At 46.3% G+C, this 17,070-nt stretch overlaps 1 pseudogene; it reads right to left on the bottom strand.

The window, feature by feature from the left end:
* Window positions 1-595: 595 nt before the first annotated feature.
* On the bottom strand, window positions 596-1,938 carry LOC103878858 (annotated as a pseudogene).
* Between the last annotated feature and the right edge of the window lie 15,132 nt (window positions 1,939-17,070).

Raw genomic sequence — 17,070 nt, 5'->3', positions numbered from 1 at the left:
ACTTAACCTTTCATGAAGACAGAGAATTCTAGAAATGACCCGGTTTGGGGTAAAATATTAAGAATCTAAACTGGGTGTGGTGGCTCACACCTGTAATCCTAGCAATTTGAGAGGCTGAGGCAAGAGGATCATTTGAATTCAGGTGTTTGAGACCAGCCTGGGCAACATAGACCTTGTCTTCACAAAAACATTTTTTTTTTTTTTTTTTTGAAAAGGAGTTTCACTCTTGTTACCCAGGCTGGAGTGCAGTGCGGCGATCTCAGCTCATTACAACCTTCGCCTCCTAGGTTCAAGCAATTCTCCTGCCTCAGCCTCCCAAATAGCTGAGATTACAGGTGCCTGCCAACGTGCCCCGCTAATTTTTTGTATTTTCAATACAAACGGGGTTTCACCATGTTGGCCAGGCTGGTTCTCAGACTCCTGACCTCAGGTGATCCACCCGTTTCGGTCTCCCAAAGTGCTGGGATTACAGGTGTGAACCACTGCTCCTGGCCTCTACAAAAAAAATTTTTTTAATTAGCTTGGTGCGGTGGTGTGTGCCTGTGGTCCTAGCTACTCAGGAGGCTAAGTTGGGAGAATCTCTTGAGCCTGGAAGGTCAAAGCTGCAGTGAACCATGATCATACCACCACTGCACTCCAGCCCTGGCAACAGTGTGAGACCCTGTCTGAAAACAAAAAACCCCAGGTAACAAAACCCAGGTGTGTATGTTTTGAATTTGAGGCACCTGTGTGAAATTCAAGTCAAGAGGCTGAATGCGTAGTTGAATATACAGCTCTAGAAAATGGTGATTGGTCTGGACAGGGAATATTACAAAAGGAAACACAACAAAGGCTGCAGTACCCTGGGGCCAGCATACTGGGAGCTACTACTACAATAGGCCTGAAGGATTACTGGAAGCCAGAGAGAGGGCTCTATGGAGAAGGTGTTCGAACAGCAGCTGTGGACTTCAGTAAGGAACACCACCAACGCTCAATGACCCCTCAAGAATAAACTCCCTGCCTCACTCTGGTCTCTTGCTTGTGCCTCCCACTGGCAAAACCCATGTGGAAACCGAGGGAGAGTGAGCCTGCTGCAGTTCTCCAGGGCAGCCTGCAGAACAGAGAGAGGGAGGCAGAACGGAGGGCAAACGGGAAATGCCCAGCGCAGAGGAGATTTTGTTTTCAAAACTGAAAAACAGATTATTTTCTCCCGCAGCCCCCCAAGGGTAACCCCCAGGGACCCCCGTTCAGGTGCAGGGCACACCCTTGGTCACCCCAAATTCCCAGAGCTCCCAGGGTCCTCCTTCTCGGGGTCTCCACCTGGATGGTGGGGGTGGACGTCAGAGAAGGTCAGGGTGATGAGTGGAGAACGGCAAGTCTGGTGAGGGACTATTCCCTTGTGGGGAGTGGAAGCCAGGCTCCCGGTGAAGAGGAGCGGGACTTGGGGTGAAGCCGAGCGACAGCCCGGGAGGAGTGAGGATGGCAGGTGTGCTGGACATTCAGGGATCGGCTGGACACTCACTCAGGCCCTCAGACTCTCAGCAGTGCGGGCCTCAGTGTGGGCCGCCCCTCTCCCTCTCGGACGTAGAACCCAGTGTGAGAGAGCTGGGGGTGCCCTCGCTAGGCCGGGCTGTGGGTGGGCGGCCATCAGCCCAGGATGGTTTTGAAGTCTGAGGGCAGCGCTGGGTTGGCTGCAGCCTCCAGAGCAGCCAGCGTTGTCCCTGGGAGCTTCTGACTCAGCTGCTTCTGGGCTGTCCCGAGCGACCCCAGGAGTGGGGCATAGGTGACGCCGTGTCTAGTAAGCTTGAGCTGGAAGGCCACTGCACGGCCTCAGAAGACAGACGACCGGCGGCGCCCTTGGCCCCCAGCGACATTCCTGTGTTACTCGGCTTTCAGAATGAGGTAGCAGAGGGAAGCCGTGTCAGAAATGAGGCGCAGGAAAAACGGGTAATTCTTCCAAACTTACCGATGAAACTGCGTCTGGAGTTGGTGGGTTCGTGGTCTCGCTGACTTCAAGAATGAAGCGCAGACACCTTCATGGTGAATGTCACAGCTCTTAAAGACAGACCCAAAAAGTGAGCAGTAGCAAGGTTTACTGTGATGTGAAGAGCAAAACAACAAAGCTTCCACAGTGTGGAGAAGTCACCCATCACAGTTACCTCCCCTGGTTGGTGGGAGCGCAGGTGGGCAGCTTTTATTCCCTTATTTGTCCCGCCCATGTTCCATTTCTGTCCTATCAGAGTGCTCTTTTTTCAATCCTCCCCACAATTGGCTACTTTTAGGCTCTTGCTGATTGGTGCATTTTACAGAGTGCTGATTGGTACATTTTACAGAGTGCTGATTGGTGCATTTTACAATCCTCTTGCTAGCTACAGAGCACTGATTGGTGTGTTTTACAATCCTCTTGTAAGACAGAAAAGTTCTCCAAGGCTCCACTTGACCCAGGAAGTTCAGCTGGCTTCACCTCTGAAAACGGGAACTGGAGTGCACACGTGTGGAACCTGTAGGCCTGCCGCAGGAAGATCTTGTAGATGTTGGTGCACACGGTCTGGAGGCTGTTCACCTGCAAATCCAGAAAAAGGCTGTGACACTTCAGCCGCAAGACCCCAAAGAGTTCACAAGGGACACATGTTCCCCCCGGCCTTGAAACCTTGGTTGAAGGTGAGACTGGCTCTGATGGAGGTCCGGGCATAGCTAGAGTAGTCGCTCGGCACTTCCAGGGTCGGGTGTCCAGCAGCAGGACGCACCAGGGGAACAGGCCGTGGGCCGGCAGCTAGACAAAGGCCACGCCACCCAGGGCCTCGTCTTCCACAGGGAAGTTTACCACCGTCTTCCTCAATTTCGCCACGCAGCCGTACTCAGGGACACCTAGGACCAGGGTCCTGAGGAAGTTTTTTGCGTGGGGGAGGTGAGGTGTCACCAACAAGAAGTCATCCACCAAACGTAGGAGCAGCCCGTCCCGCCGTATCCCGGCAAACAGCTTGTTCTCCATGTTGCTGTAACACAGGCTGCAGAGCAGTGTGGACAGAATGGAGCCCTGCGGGATCCAGAGGGGATTTTTTTTTCCTTTTTTTTTGAGACGGAGTTTCGCTGTTATTGCCCAGGCTGGAGTGCAATGGCGTGATCTCAGCTCACGGCAATCTGTGCCTCCCAGGTTCAAGTGATTCTCCTGCCTCAGTCTCCCAAGTAGCTGGGATTACAGGCATGCGCCCCCATACTTGGCTACTTTTTTGTACTTAGTAGAGACGGGGTTTCGCCATGTTGGTCAGGTTGGTTTTGGACCTCGTGACCTCGGGTGATCCAGCCGCCTCAGCCTCCCAAAGTGCTGGGATTACAGGCGTGAACCACCGTACCCGGACTTTTTTTTTTTTTTTTTTTTTTTAGACAGGGTCTCACTCTGATTGCCCAGACAGGATTCAGATAATTCTCCTGCCACAGCCTACTGAGTAGCTGGGACTACAGGCACGCACCACCACACCTGGCTAATTTTTAGTATTTTTAGTAGAGGTGGGGGTTTCACGTGTTGGCCAGGCTGGTCTCGAACTTCTGGACTCAAGCAATTTGCCCACCTCAGCCTCCTAGAGTGCTGGGATTACAAGTGTGAACCATCGTGCCTGGCCACAGAGGGAAATTTAAATCTCAGATAGCGGGCCGGGCGCGGTGGCTCAAGCCTGTAATCCCAGCACTTTGGGAGGCCAAGATGGGCGGATCACGAGGTCAGGAGATCGAGACCATCCTGGCTAACACAGTGAAACCCCGTCTCTACTAAAAAATACAAAAAATTAGCCGGGCGAGGTGGCGGGCGTCTGTAGTCCCAGCTACTCGGGAGGCTGAGGCAGGAGAATGGCGTGAACCCGGGAGGCGGAGCTTGCAGTGAGCTGAGATCCGGCCACTGCACTCCAGCCTGGGCGACAGAGCGAGACTCCGTCTAAAAAAAAAAAAATAATAAAAATAAATAAATAAATAAATAAATAAATCTCAGATAGGACGTGAGGAAAAAAGGACCCACACAGAGCCTTGAGGTCCTGGGACATGGAAAACCAGGGTGAAGGTTGATGAAGGAGACAGAGGAGGCATGACCAGAGGGAAGAGAACACCGAGAATGTCCTAGAAGCCAAGTTAAGGTTGACTGCATTGTCAATTTTTCAGAAACAATTACACACACACACAGGTGCCATTTTCTTGCTGCTATCTATTTTATCTGCTAGAGCACAGAAGCTGGGAAAATGGAATTGCCTTTTGGGGGAGTCCTTCCTTCAAAAACAACCAGCCCCACCTAAGGCAAGTGTCCCCTCTATCTCAGCAATGTGGGTGCTCTTGGTGGCCCCACAAAAGAGCTTCCCCTAAGGCTCTCCCAGCAGTGTTACCTGGTGCCTGTGAACACAGGTTCCAGATGGAGGCAGATTGCCTGGGTGTTGGGCAAGTTACTTAACTTCTTAGTTTATGTATCTGGAAAATTGGAATAGAAATCATTTTGAGGATTAACCTAGGTGTCCCAGTGCCTGGGACATAGTAGTTGTTCAAATGTACTAGCTATTTTATGTATGTATGTATGTATGTATGTATGTATTTATTTATTGAGACAGAGTCTCGCTCTGTTGTCCAGGCTAGAGAGCAGTGGCGCAATGTTGGCTCACTGCACCTCTGCCTCCTGAGTTCAAGTGATTCTCCTGCCTCAGGCTCCCAAGTAGCTGGGACCACAAGCACATGCCACCACGCCAGGCTAATTTTTGTATTTTTAGGAGAGACAAGGTTTAACCATGTTGGCTAGGTGGGTCTTGAACTCCTGACCTCAGGTGATCCATCTGCCTTGGCCTCCCAAAGTGCTGAGATTACAGGCGTGAGCCACCGCGCTCGGCCTGTACTAGCTATTTAAATTCCAGAAATGCCTGGAATATAGTAGATGCTTGATAAATACTTGTGAAATGAACAAATTGTTCCAGTTGAAAAATTATTAAATTAAAAGATGGACCCTGCTTACATAAGTGGTAATCATAAGGGATTTTATGAACAAATAATTTGAAACATTTAGAGTTTAAAGTTTCTTATTACAGTAATAAAATAAAGATGTTAACTTTGACAGTAATCTAAGTGTTCTGTTAATTGAATGATCAACTTGTTGGCTTTCAGAGAAGGAAGGAAATGTGTAGATTGGCACTAAGACATTCAAAGCCCCAGCAGGAATCTGAGGCTCAGCAGAGCCAAGGAGTCAAGGGTCTTCTGGAATGTTCCCCAGCAGGGATGGGCCACAGCTCCGGGGTGTGGACGAGCGGCAAGCAGGGCAGGTGAGCTTCAGTGAGCAAGGAGGTCTTTGAACCCAGGGTGCCAGGTATTGAAACAGAAAATATTTAATTTGCCTCAGTTTATTGTTAATTTTTTGTTTCTCTTAAACTGAGGTTTTTGTTTTGAAACTGAGGTTCATTTATAAAAGAACACATGTTATTGTGGCTATGTAAGAAAATGTCCTTGCTTTTGGGAGATACATGAAGTTATTTAGAAGTAAAGGCCGTGATGACTGTAAATTTTGCTGAAATGAATGATCAAAAACCAAGAATATATACATATATCTAGCGAGAGAGTGATAGAGCAATGTGGCAACATGTGAAGACTGTAGTTGGTGATTTACAAGAAGAATATACAGAAATTCATTGCTTTTTTTTTTTTTTTTTGAGACGGTGTCTCACTCTGTTGTCCAGACTGGAGTGCAGTGGGATGATCTTGGCTCACTGCAACCTCTGCCTCCCTGTTCAAATGATTCTCCTGCCTCAGTCTCCTGAGTAGCTGGGATTACAGGTGTGTACCAGCACGCCTGGCTAATTTTTTGTATTTTAAGTAGAGATGGGTTTTACTATGTTGCCCAGGCTGATTGCGAACCATTGCATTTTTTTAATTTGCTGTTTTTCAAAATAAAGAGTAGAAGGCTAGGTGCGGTGGCTCTTGCCTGTAATCCCAGCACTTTGGGAGGCCAAGGCGGGCAGATCATTTGAGGCCTGGAGTTCAAGACCAGCCTGGCCAACATGGTGAAACCCCGTCTCTACTAAATATACAAAAATTAGCCAGGTGTGGTGGCAGGCGCCTGTAATTCCAGCTACTTGGGAGGCTGAAGCAGGAGGATCACTTGAACTCAGGAGGCAGAGGTTGCAGTGAGCCAAGATCCCACCACTGCACTCCACCCTGGGCAACAGAGTGAGACTCTGTCTCAAAAAAAAAAAAAAAAAAAAAAAAAAAAGCCCAGTATGGTTGCACGTGCATGTGGTCCCAGCTACTTGGGAGGTTAAGGTGGCAGGATCCTTTGAGCCCAGGAGGTGGAGGCTGCAGTGAACCATGATTGTGCCACTGCACTCCAGCCTGGGTGACACAGTGAGATGCTGTTTCAATAAAATAAAAACCAAAAACAAAACCAAAAAATCTTTCAGTTCTGAAGCTGAGGAGATCAAGGTCTGCAAGCATTCACAATCCTTAGAAGTCACCTAAAGATAATGGATAACCTGAATCTGAAAGGCACGGAAAGTTTATTTTTCTCTCTGCTGGGGACATTACTCTAAAGGTAGCTGAGCAAAGAGAATGCAACCTTTTTTACTATTTTTTGCCTCCCTATCTACTCTTCTTAACAAGTTTTCCTGATTGCTTGCCACTAGTAGGGTTTAAATTTTCCCGAAAACTATCTCAGTCTCAGATCCTCATCAGCTGACATTACAATCAAGCTAGCCTAAAAGGGCTCATCTCTGGCTACAGAAATAGTGCTTTTTCATCTTTATTTTTATTTTGTTTTGAAATTTTGCAATTCCTTCCCTCATGAAGGTTATGGAAGAATCAGAAAAAAAGATGATGGTTAATATTATTTTATATCGTGGGAAACCTACTTAAACATTTGAAATGCTCAAACATGCCGCAATCTGCCTGGAGAACATTCTGGCAGTGGGTAACAAGAGCTATGAAACTTTTCAAACCTTTGACCCAGCAATACCAGTTTTGGGAATATACCCCAAGGAAATAACCCAAAAGGGAAAAAATGCAACTTGTTCAAAGATGTTGCTGTGCCGCTATTTATAAGAGTGAAGAATTGGAAATAATCCAAATACCAAATAAGGAAATGGCTTAGCAAATTATGGTATAGTGACATAAGGAAAACACCAGCAAATGATTTTAAATGACAGGAATGTAGCCTCTGCTGGCTCTGGGGAATGTGTAGATTAGATTAAGTGACAAACCCCAAAACAAAACACCAAATGGAAAGGTTACAACTATGAAAAATGTGTGTTGTGAAAAAAAGTTTAGAAGTGACTCTTGAGGAAAGGCAAACATAGTTTAGAGTCGGGTTTGGGTGCTTCTTCTGTAAAATTGCTTGTGAATTGCAGTATCTACTGCAGTATATTCCAGACCTGACCATTTCGATCCTAAACACAGCTATTTGAGTATATAAAGTAGACAGCAGTTACAAGGTAGATCAGACAGTGCGTTTTCGTTTTGCAGCAAAAAGTCTTCGTAGTTTTGTCCCTGTGCACAGGAAAATGTAAATGCTAGCATCAGAGTTTGGAGACTCTGAGGATTGCAGAACTGCAAAGACAGGCCGGGTACTAAAACCTTCCTGGAATCGATCCACTGTCTGCTGGAAGATCAATCTCTAGACATTGCTCAGGGCTCACCACAATGAACCAAGTGGAAGGGACCTACTTTTTCAAAGGAGAAAGAGGAAGAAATTAGATTTCAGAAGTCAAATAAATCAGAGATGCCAAAGAAACATTTACGGAAAAGTAACACTGACTCTTCAATTACTATTACAGAATCAGGCTGTAATGTAGACCTCATTTCTACAGAAGAAGATTCACACTTTTTTTTTCTTTTTTTTAAACATGAAACACAAGAATTCAGAATACGAAACTGAACAGTCAGAGAAACTAACAGGACATTGAATCAAGGAACTGTAAGAAATAGGAGGTGGATAGATATTTGCAGTAAGCTTTAGGGGCTATATAGTATTTTAAAAATAATACATCATGGGTATGAATTAGTATTTACCAACCGGGAAGCAAGGAAACACACAGTGGAATGAACTATTATTAAAGTTTACACATGATTTAAAGTTCACTTTGCTAATAAATTCTTACCTTAACATCCTCATTAGAGACGGGGCACGGTGGCTCACGCCTGTAATCCCAGCAATTTGGGAGGCCAAGGTGGGTGGATCACCTGAGGTTAGGAGTTCGAGACGAGCCTGGGCAGCATGGTAAAACCCTCTCTCTACTAAAAATACAAAAATTAGCTGGGCAGGGTGGTGGGCACCTGTAATCCCAGCTGCTTGGGAGGCTGAGGCAAGAGAATCGCTTGAACCCGGGAGGCAGAGGTTGCAGTGAACCAAGATGGTGCCATTGCACTCCAACCTGGGTGACAGAGTGAGACTCGGCTCAAAAAAACAAAACAAAACAAAAACAAAACAACCTCATCAGAAGGCTATTTGGCCTGGGATTTTTTTTTTCTTTCTCAACCTTAACTTGGACAGTAAGAAACAATTAAATTAGGATATTTTTCTTTTCTTTCTTTTTTTTTTTTTGAGATGGAGTCTCGCTCTGTTGCCCAGGCTGGAGTGCAGTGGCCGGATCTCAGCTCACTGCAAGCTCTGCCTCCCGGGTTTACGCCATTATCCTGCCTCAGCCTCCCGAGTAGCTGGGACTACAGGTGCCCACCACCTCGCCCGGCTAGTTTTTTGTATTTTTTAGTAGAGACAGGGTTTCACCGGGTTACCCAGGATGGTCTCGATCTCCTGACCTCGTGATCCGCCCGTCGCGGCCTCCCAAAGTGCTGGGATTACAGGCTTGAGCCACTGTGCCCGGCTAGGATATTATTCATTAATAACAAACAAATTAAAATGGGAGTGTGTGCCAACAGTATTGGACATGAGTTTTACAGCAATGAGACAACAGAGAAGTATGTCATCTCTTCCACCTTCTCTGAAGAAGTCCAATCCAAGCTGAGAATCACTCAGCACCAGTGTTAGGCAGAGTTTGTCTTAACTACGTTCTTTGTTTGTTCATCTGAGAATGTGTTTTGTTTTACTCTTTCTTCTCCCTGGTGATTTAACAACAATATGAAGTACACCCAGAGCCTTTTTTGGGGAGAGCAGTTTATTTACCAAATTTACAATAGGTGGCTCTTTGCCAGCCCTGCCTATTTCCCCCTCACTCTTTGGCTAAGACTCTCAATCTGACTGCACATTTTATCCTGTATTTAATGATGTGCACATCTGTGGGTACCTAGTAACATATTCAGCTCAAGGTCTCTACAAGAGGCCTGGAGCCAAGAGTCATTTTACTTATGTGAACTCAGATGGGACAACTCCAGTTTTAAAGAGTAGACCTGATGGGAGGGAAAGATTTTGGAATTTAGAGTGACAAATCTACTTCAGACAGACCTGAGCCAGGTGCAGTAGCTCATGCCTGTAATCCCAGCATTTTGGGAGGCTGAGGTGGGAGGATTGCTTGAGCCCAGGAGTTCAAGACCAGCTTGGACAACATAAGGAGACCTCATTTCTACAAATAAACACCAAAAACCTCCAAAATTAGCCGGGCATGGTGGCATGCACCTGTAGTCCCAGATACTCGGGAGGCTGAGGTGGGAGGATCACTTGAGCCTGGGAGGTTGAGGCTGCAGCGAGCCATGATCGGGCCACTGCACTCCAGCCTGGGTGAGAGTGAGACTGTGTCTCAACCAACAACAACAACAAAGTGGGTTGAGTTCAGCTATCTCCTAACTGGAGGATAAATTAACTCACCAGTTGATGAAGTCTTTACTTTTGGGGTCATTTACCCTTTGGAAGTTCCTAGAAGCTGTGCAGAGTATCTTATCGCTGTGCAGAGCACAGGTGAAAAATGAGAAAGGGCATAGTTCTGGAGATAACAGTTGGCGGCCGCTGTAGCTAGTGAGCCTGCTGACAAAGCTCAGAGAGCCAGATCAAAGACCAAGGCTGCTGTGTCAGCTTCTCCCCGATGGACGCTAATACTCATCAGGAGTCAGGGCCTCACCTAAGGCTTCTCCACTGAGGAGCCCTTTGGAGGCTTTGGTGCAGTGTCCATGCACCCCCTACAGACTAAGTCCATAGTCTGTAAGGAGAGATGACGCTCCTGTCATTCCACTGCAGTCACTGTGTAGGGAACAAATCGACTGGCAGGAAAGACCTTGGCAGTTTAAAGATCTAAGTAAAGAAACAGATTTATGCCATCCTTGAGATGGAGTCTCACTCATTCAGGCTAGTGCAGTGGGTCTGATCTCGCTCACTGCAAGCTCCGCCTAGTGGGTTCACGCCATTCTCCTGCCTCAGCCTCCCGAGTAGCTGGGACTACAGTGCCTGCCACCACCATGCCTGGTTAATTTTTTCTATTTTTAGTAGAGATGGGGTTTCACCTTGTTAGCCAGGATGGTCTCGATCTCTTGACCTCATGATCCGCCTGCCTCGGCCTCCCAAAGTGCTGGGATTACAGGCGTGAGCCACTGCGCCTCCAGCTGCCACCCAGCTTATTAAATCAATTAAGCCAAATTACATCTCTCAAAAGGCTCATTTCAGTTAATGGCCAGGGTGGATCAAGCAGGGATCAGCGGCAGCATTGCCAATCAGCTGGGGTAGAAGATTAGAATGAAAGATGGAGTAGAAAAGATGACATTCGTGCCCTCAAAGGTGGCATGCCTCTGTCAAGAATCTCAAAACAGTTCACAATGGAGGGAAAGAAATTTGACTTTCATCCTTTTCTTTTCTTTTTTGTTGCCCGGGCTGGTTTTTTGTATTTTTTAGTGGAGACGGGGTTTCACCATGTTAGCCAGGATGGTCTACGATCTCCTGACTTCGTGATCCACCCGTCTCGGCCTCCCAAAGTGCTGGGATTACAGGCTTGAGCCACTGCGCCCGGCCCTTCTTTTCTTTTCTTTTCTTTCTTTCCTTTTTTTTTTTTTTTTTGCCACCCAGGCTGGAGTGCAGTGCTGCAATCTCAGCTCACTGCAACCTGTGCCTCCTGGGCTGGAATACAGTGATACAATCTCAGCTCATTGCAGCCTGCGCCTCCCAGGTTCAAGTGATTCTCCTGCCTCAGCCTCTCGAGTAGCTGGAATTACAAGCATGTGCTACCATGCCTGGCTAATTTTTGTATTTTTAGTAGAGGCTGGGTTTTGCCATGTTGGCCAGGCTGGTCTTGAACTCCTGACCTCAAGTGATCCACCCGCCTCGGCCTCCCAAAGTGTTGAGATTACAGGTGTGAACCACTGCGCCCAGCCCCAGTTTTCATTCTTTTTGCCTCTGGAGAGAGAGAAAGGAGCACAGAATAATAAAGGATTAGAATCCCCAGTTCTGTGATGGAGCAGCATGAGGCCATTCTAGTGTTGAAGCTGAGTTGAACTGTTCTGAGGGCAGTAACTATGGAATGAGAAGAGCAGAAGAAAGTGAGGAGGTGGCAGAAAGGAAAGTATTGAAAATTTGCTGGCTGGAAAACTAGCTTCTTGCTAAAAAAAACCCAAACTCCACAAACACACCCAGCTGTTCTGGTTGTAGTTAGTTATTACCCTTGTGTCCTGGGGAGACTTACAAAAGTAAAAGAAGAGAGAAACCCATAACATAATTAGGAGAAGGCCACTTCAAACACAATTATTCTAGCTTTGCCTTTAATTTGGTTAATAAGGCCTCAGTCTGGCTCAAATAATCTGACTGTACTGTTTACATATGTCTTTTACTTCTGTTTCAACAGCTGCACGTTGACACCGCAGCCCAAACATATGCAGGAGACTGGCAGAGAGGAGACTGCTCTTTGCTGAGAATAAAGAGACCTGTGAATATGTGAGTTACGTGACTTAGATGCACCACTTCACCTCTCTTGGCCTTCATTTCTATATTCATGAAATGAAAAAAATTTTTGGGTAGAATTTATAGTGAGCAACTTTCTTTTTTGAAATAGAGGCCAACTCAGGACAAATAAAAAATATTTATAGACTTCTTTCTTTTATTGAGAAGAGCAGCGCAGATGCAGCTTTATTTTTCTGTATTTATCTTTTTAGAGGCAGGGTGTTGCTCTGTCACCGGGCTGGAGTACAGTGGCACAATCATGGCTCACTGCAGCTTCACCCTCCCAGTCTCAAGCAATCTTCCCACCTCTGCCTCCCGAGTAGCTAGGACTACAGGAGCACACCATAATGCCCGGCTAATTTTTTTTTTCTTTTCTTTTTTGAGACAGAGTCTCACTCTGTCACCAGGTTGGAGTGCAATGGCAAGATCTCAGCTCACTGCAACCTCCGCATCTTGAGTTCGAGCGATTCTTCTGCCTCAGCCCCCTGAGTAGCTGGGACTACAGGCGCGGGCCACCGTGCCCAGCTAATTTTTATATTTTTAGTAGAGACAGGGTTTCACCATGTTGGCCAGGATGGTCTCGAACTCCTGACCTCAAGTGATCCTCCTGCCTCGGCCCCCAAAGTGCTGGAATTACAGGCATGAGCCACTGCACCCGGCCTAATTTTTATTAAAAAAATTTTTTTTTTGTAGAGATAGGGTCTTGTCATGTTGCACTCCTGGTCTTGAACTCTTGGCTTCAAGGAATCCTCCTGCCTGGGCCTCTTTCCAAAGTCCTAGGATTACAGGTATGAGCCACTACGTCCAGTCCAGATGCAGCTTTGTATTTTATTTATTTATTTGTTAGTTTGTTTTTGAGACAAACAAACAAGAGTTTCACTCTGTTGCCCAGGCTGGAGTGCAGTGACGCATTCTCAGCTCACGGCAACCTCCCAGGTTCAAGCGATTCTCCTGCCTCATCGTCCCCAGTAGCTGGGACTACAGGCATGTGCCACTGTGCCTGGCTACTTTTTGTATTTTTAGTAGAGACGGGGTTTGACCATGTTGGCTAGGCTGGTCTCAAACTCCTGGCTTCAGGTGATCCACCCACCTCGGCCTCCCAAAGTGCTGGGATTACAGCTTTGAGCCACCACGCCCGGTTGGATGCAGCTTTTTAACCTTTCTTCCTGAAATTAGACTTTGAGCTTCGAATTGTCCATCAGTGGACTAGAAAATCACTAGTTTTCCCTCTGATTAACGAAGGTCTTGGTTCCCTGATGGAAGTGATTTTTGTTGCCTGCTTCTTCATGCCACTTCTAGTCAATTATTTCCTTAACCACATAACCAGAAGGCTATCTAGCCAGAGTTTTTTCTATTATCAAGAAGACACTTGAAAAACTTTTGCATACAAATGGTATAGTCCTATCGTATTCACACAAACAGGCCTTACAGCCTAGTTCAGCAGTTACTGCAGAGTGAAGTCAATGAATATTAATAATTCAGCAGCTAAAGTCATGATTTTCAGAAAACAAGTCAGCAAATTTTGACAAGTCGCAAACAATGAGTCAATTAATTACAGCTGGAATTTCAGATATGCAGACATGTCTGCAAATGAAATGTTCCTGGAACGCCTGTTGGACAAACAAAGACATTGGCAATGCAAATGGAGGAGTGCACTGAAAGTTCCTCACATAAAATCTGACCACCTGGCTGGGTGAGGTGGCTCACACCTGTAATCCCTGCACTTTGGGAGGCTAAGGCAAGAGGATTGCTTGAGCCCAGGAGTTGGAGACCAGCCTGGGCAACATAGTGAGACCTTGTCTCTACAAAAAAAAAACAAAAACAAAAAACAACCAGATGTGGTGGTGTGTGCCTGTGGTTGCCAAACAGTGGAAACAAGCCAGTTACCCATCAACTAATTAACAAATATTTATTTATTTATCATTCATTCATTCATTCATTCAATCATTATTTGGAGACAGGCTTTTGCTCTGTTGCCTAGGTTGGAGTGCAGTGGCTTACTGCAGCCTCCATCTCAACCTCAAGCCATCCTTCCACCTCAGCCTCCTGAGTAGCTGAGACTACAGGCATGTGCCACCATGCCCAGCTAATCTTTTAGTATTTGTAGACACAGGTCTCCCTGTGTTGCCCAGGCTGGTTTTGAACTCCTAGGCTCAAGTAATCCTCCTGCCTCAGCCTCCCACAGTGCTGAGATTACAGATGTGAGCCACCATGCCTGGCCTGATAAACAGATAAATGTGGTATATTAATACAATGTAATATATTCATACAATGGAATATTACTTGTCCATAAAAAGAAATGGAGTACCAATACATGTTACAACACAGATAAACCTTGAAAACATCATGCTAAGTGAAAGAGGCTAGACACAAAAGGCCACATATTGTAGGAGTCTATTTATATGAAATGCCCCAAATAGGCAAATCTATGAGACAGAAAGTAGATTAGTGGTTACCTAGGCTTGAGTGGGTTGGAGTAGAATGAAAACCACTGAATTGTACACTTTAAATGAGTGAATTGTATGGTATTGTGAATTATATTTCAAGCTGTCATACAATTTTTTTTTTTTTTTTGAGATGGAGTTTCACTCTTGTTGCCCAGGTTGGAGTGCAATGGTGCAATCTGGGCTCACCACAACCTCTGCATCCTAGGTCCAAGCGATTCTCCTGCCTCAGCCTCCTGAGTAGCTGGGATTACAGGCATGTGTCACCCCGCCTGGCTAATTTTTTGTATTTTTAGTAGAGATGGGGTTTCACCATGTTGGCCAGGCTGGTCTTGAACTCCTGACCTCAGGTGATCCGCCTGCCTTGGCCTCCCAAAGTGCTGGGATTACAGGCATGAGCCACCGTGCCTGGCCTTGTTATACATTTTTTTAAAGGTGTTTTTTAAAGGTGTTACAATTTTATTAAAAATCAAAAACATGGCTGGGTGCAGTGGCTCATGCCTGTTATCCCAGCATTTTGGGAGGCTAAGGCAGGAGGATGCTTGAGACCCCGTTTCTACAAAAAATAAAAAAATTAGCCAGGCATGGTGGTATGCATCTGTAGTCCCAGCTATTCGGGAGGCTGAGGCTGGAGGATCGTTTGAGCCCCACGAGTTGGAGGTTGCAGTGAGTTGAGATTGTGCCATTGTGCCCCCACGTGGGTGACAGAGTGAGACTTCATCTAGAATAGAATGACACGGAACGGAACGGAACGGAACGGAATGGACTCCAGAACCACAAAAACCTAAGCCTTTGGTCTATGTGTGCTGTGGCAGCACTGGTCCAGGCAGCAGAAGTTGGACTTCCTTAATGGGTCTATTTTCCTTGGGCATTAATAGAATTGCATTGTGTGTGTGTGTGTGTGTGTGTGTGTGTGTGTGTTTATATCATCCTCAAGCCTACCACCTGAAAACTGATACACTGCTAGAACATTCTACCAAATTATGCCATAACATGACATGGACCTTGCTTTAAAACTGTCATCAGTCACTTAAATTTGCCTCACAAACCATTTCTAAAGTGGACATAAATCTATAACTTGGGGAATAGATGAGTGATCAAATTGTTCTGTCTAATAAGCCAGCTGTAGGCCGGGCACGGTGGCTCACGCCTGTATTTCCAGCACTTTGGGAGGCTGAGAGGGGTGGATCACGAGGTCAGGAGGTCGAGACCATCCTGGCTAACATGGTGAAACCCGTCTCTACTAAAAATACAAAAAACTAGCCGGGCGTGGTCGTGGGCGCTTGTAGTCCCAGCTACTCGGGAGGCTGAGGCAGGAGAATGGCGTGAACCCGGGAGGCAGAGCTTGCAGTGAGCCGAGATCGCGCCACTGCACTCCAGCCTGGGAGACGAGCGAGACTCCGTCTCAAAATAAATAAATAAATAAATTAATTAATTAATTAAATAAATAAAATAAGCTGGCTATATTACAAAATGATTATTTTGTATCTGGGATTACAGGCTTGAGCCACAGCGCCCCGCCCAGACTGCCTGCTCCTTCTTCTTCTTCTTTTTTTTTTTTTCTGAGACAGGGTCTCACTCTGTCACCCAGGCTGGAGTGCAGTGGCATAATCTCGGCTCACTACAACCTCTGCCTCCTGAGCTCAGTGGATCCTCCCACCTCAGCCACCTGAGTAGTTGGGACCACAGGCATGCATCACCACGCTTGGCTAATGTTTTGTGTTTTTGGTAGAGATGGGGTCTCACCATGTTGCCCAGACTAGTCTCGAACTCCTGACCTCAGGCGATCTGCCACCTCAGCCTCCCAAAGTGCTGGGATTGCAGGTGTGAGCCACCATGCTCAGCCCAGACTGCCTGATCCTTAACCTATTTCCACCATTCTGGACAAGATGCCTAACCCCTCCAGACCTATTTGTAATATGAGGATAAATGACAGTAGCCAAATCACAGAGATGCTGGGAGAACCAAGCGAGTTAATTGTATAAACAAAGTACATAGAACAGAGTCTGGGATAAAGTTAGCACTCAATAAACTTTATCTGTTATGTTTCCTTATCAACCTCATAAACTTCAGGGAGTGGGGGCAGTATTTACTTTCTGGCAGATATCTCTTATAAGGATCTTGGACTTGGTCCTTGGAAGCAAATAGATTATCAAGGATGGGGCTGTGCCTCAGCAGTAGGGTTCAGTTCAGACAGATCAAAACCATTTCTGGCCAAGTGCAGTGGCTCACGCTGGAATCCCAGCACTTTGGGAGGCTGAGGCAGGAGGATCACTTGAACCCAGGAGTTCAAGACCAGCCTGGGCAACGTAGTGAGACCCCCCATCTCTATTAAAAAAAAAAAAAAAAAAAAAAAAAAAGACTATTTCTTTCTCCCTGGATGGGACCGTTTGATTCTGTGAGGGGCCTAGTTCCCACAATGCCCTCTAAGAGCCCAAATCCAGTAGGAGAATGCAATCTTCCCTGAATATACAGACTCCAGAGTTCTGATGTGAAATAGCAGATCTCACCCTCAGGAAATCCAGGGATACGGTGATGATTTGAGGTCTTTGGAGGTAGAACCCTGCACCCAGGATGAAATAATATCTTAGCAGAGAAACCTGCAATAGCTCCCTTGGTGTTGTGACTGACTCTGTTTAGACTTTCTTGAACTATAACCCAAAATCTTGCTGACAGTGAGTTACTGGATGCCAGAGCTGGCCTAGTCTTGTGTTACTGCAACTTGTGTGCCCTGATTGCTTAGTTTGATAGTGACCCTGCCCATCTACTCTCAAGTTGCAATTTGATGCCATAGAGCAACTCATGCTGACTTGTGGTCTGGTAGCC

The sequence above is a fragment of the Papio anubis genome, chromosome 17 (genome assembly GCF_008728515.1).
Source record: "Papio anubis isolate 15944 chromosome 17, Panubis1.0, whole genome shotgun sequence".
Taxonomy (NCBI): Eukaryota; Metazoa; Chordata; class Mammalia; order Primates; family Cercopithecidae; genus Papio; species Papio anubis.
This window is presented reverse-complemented; position numbering and strand designations above follow the sequence as displayed.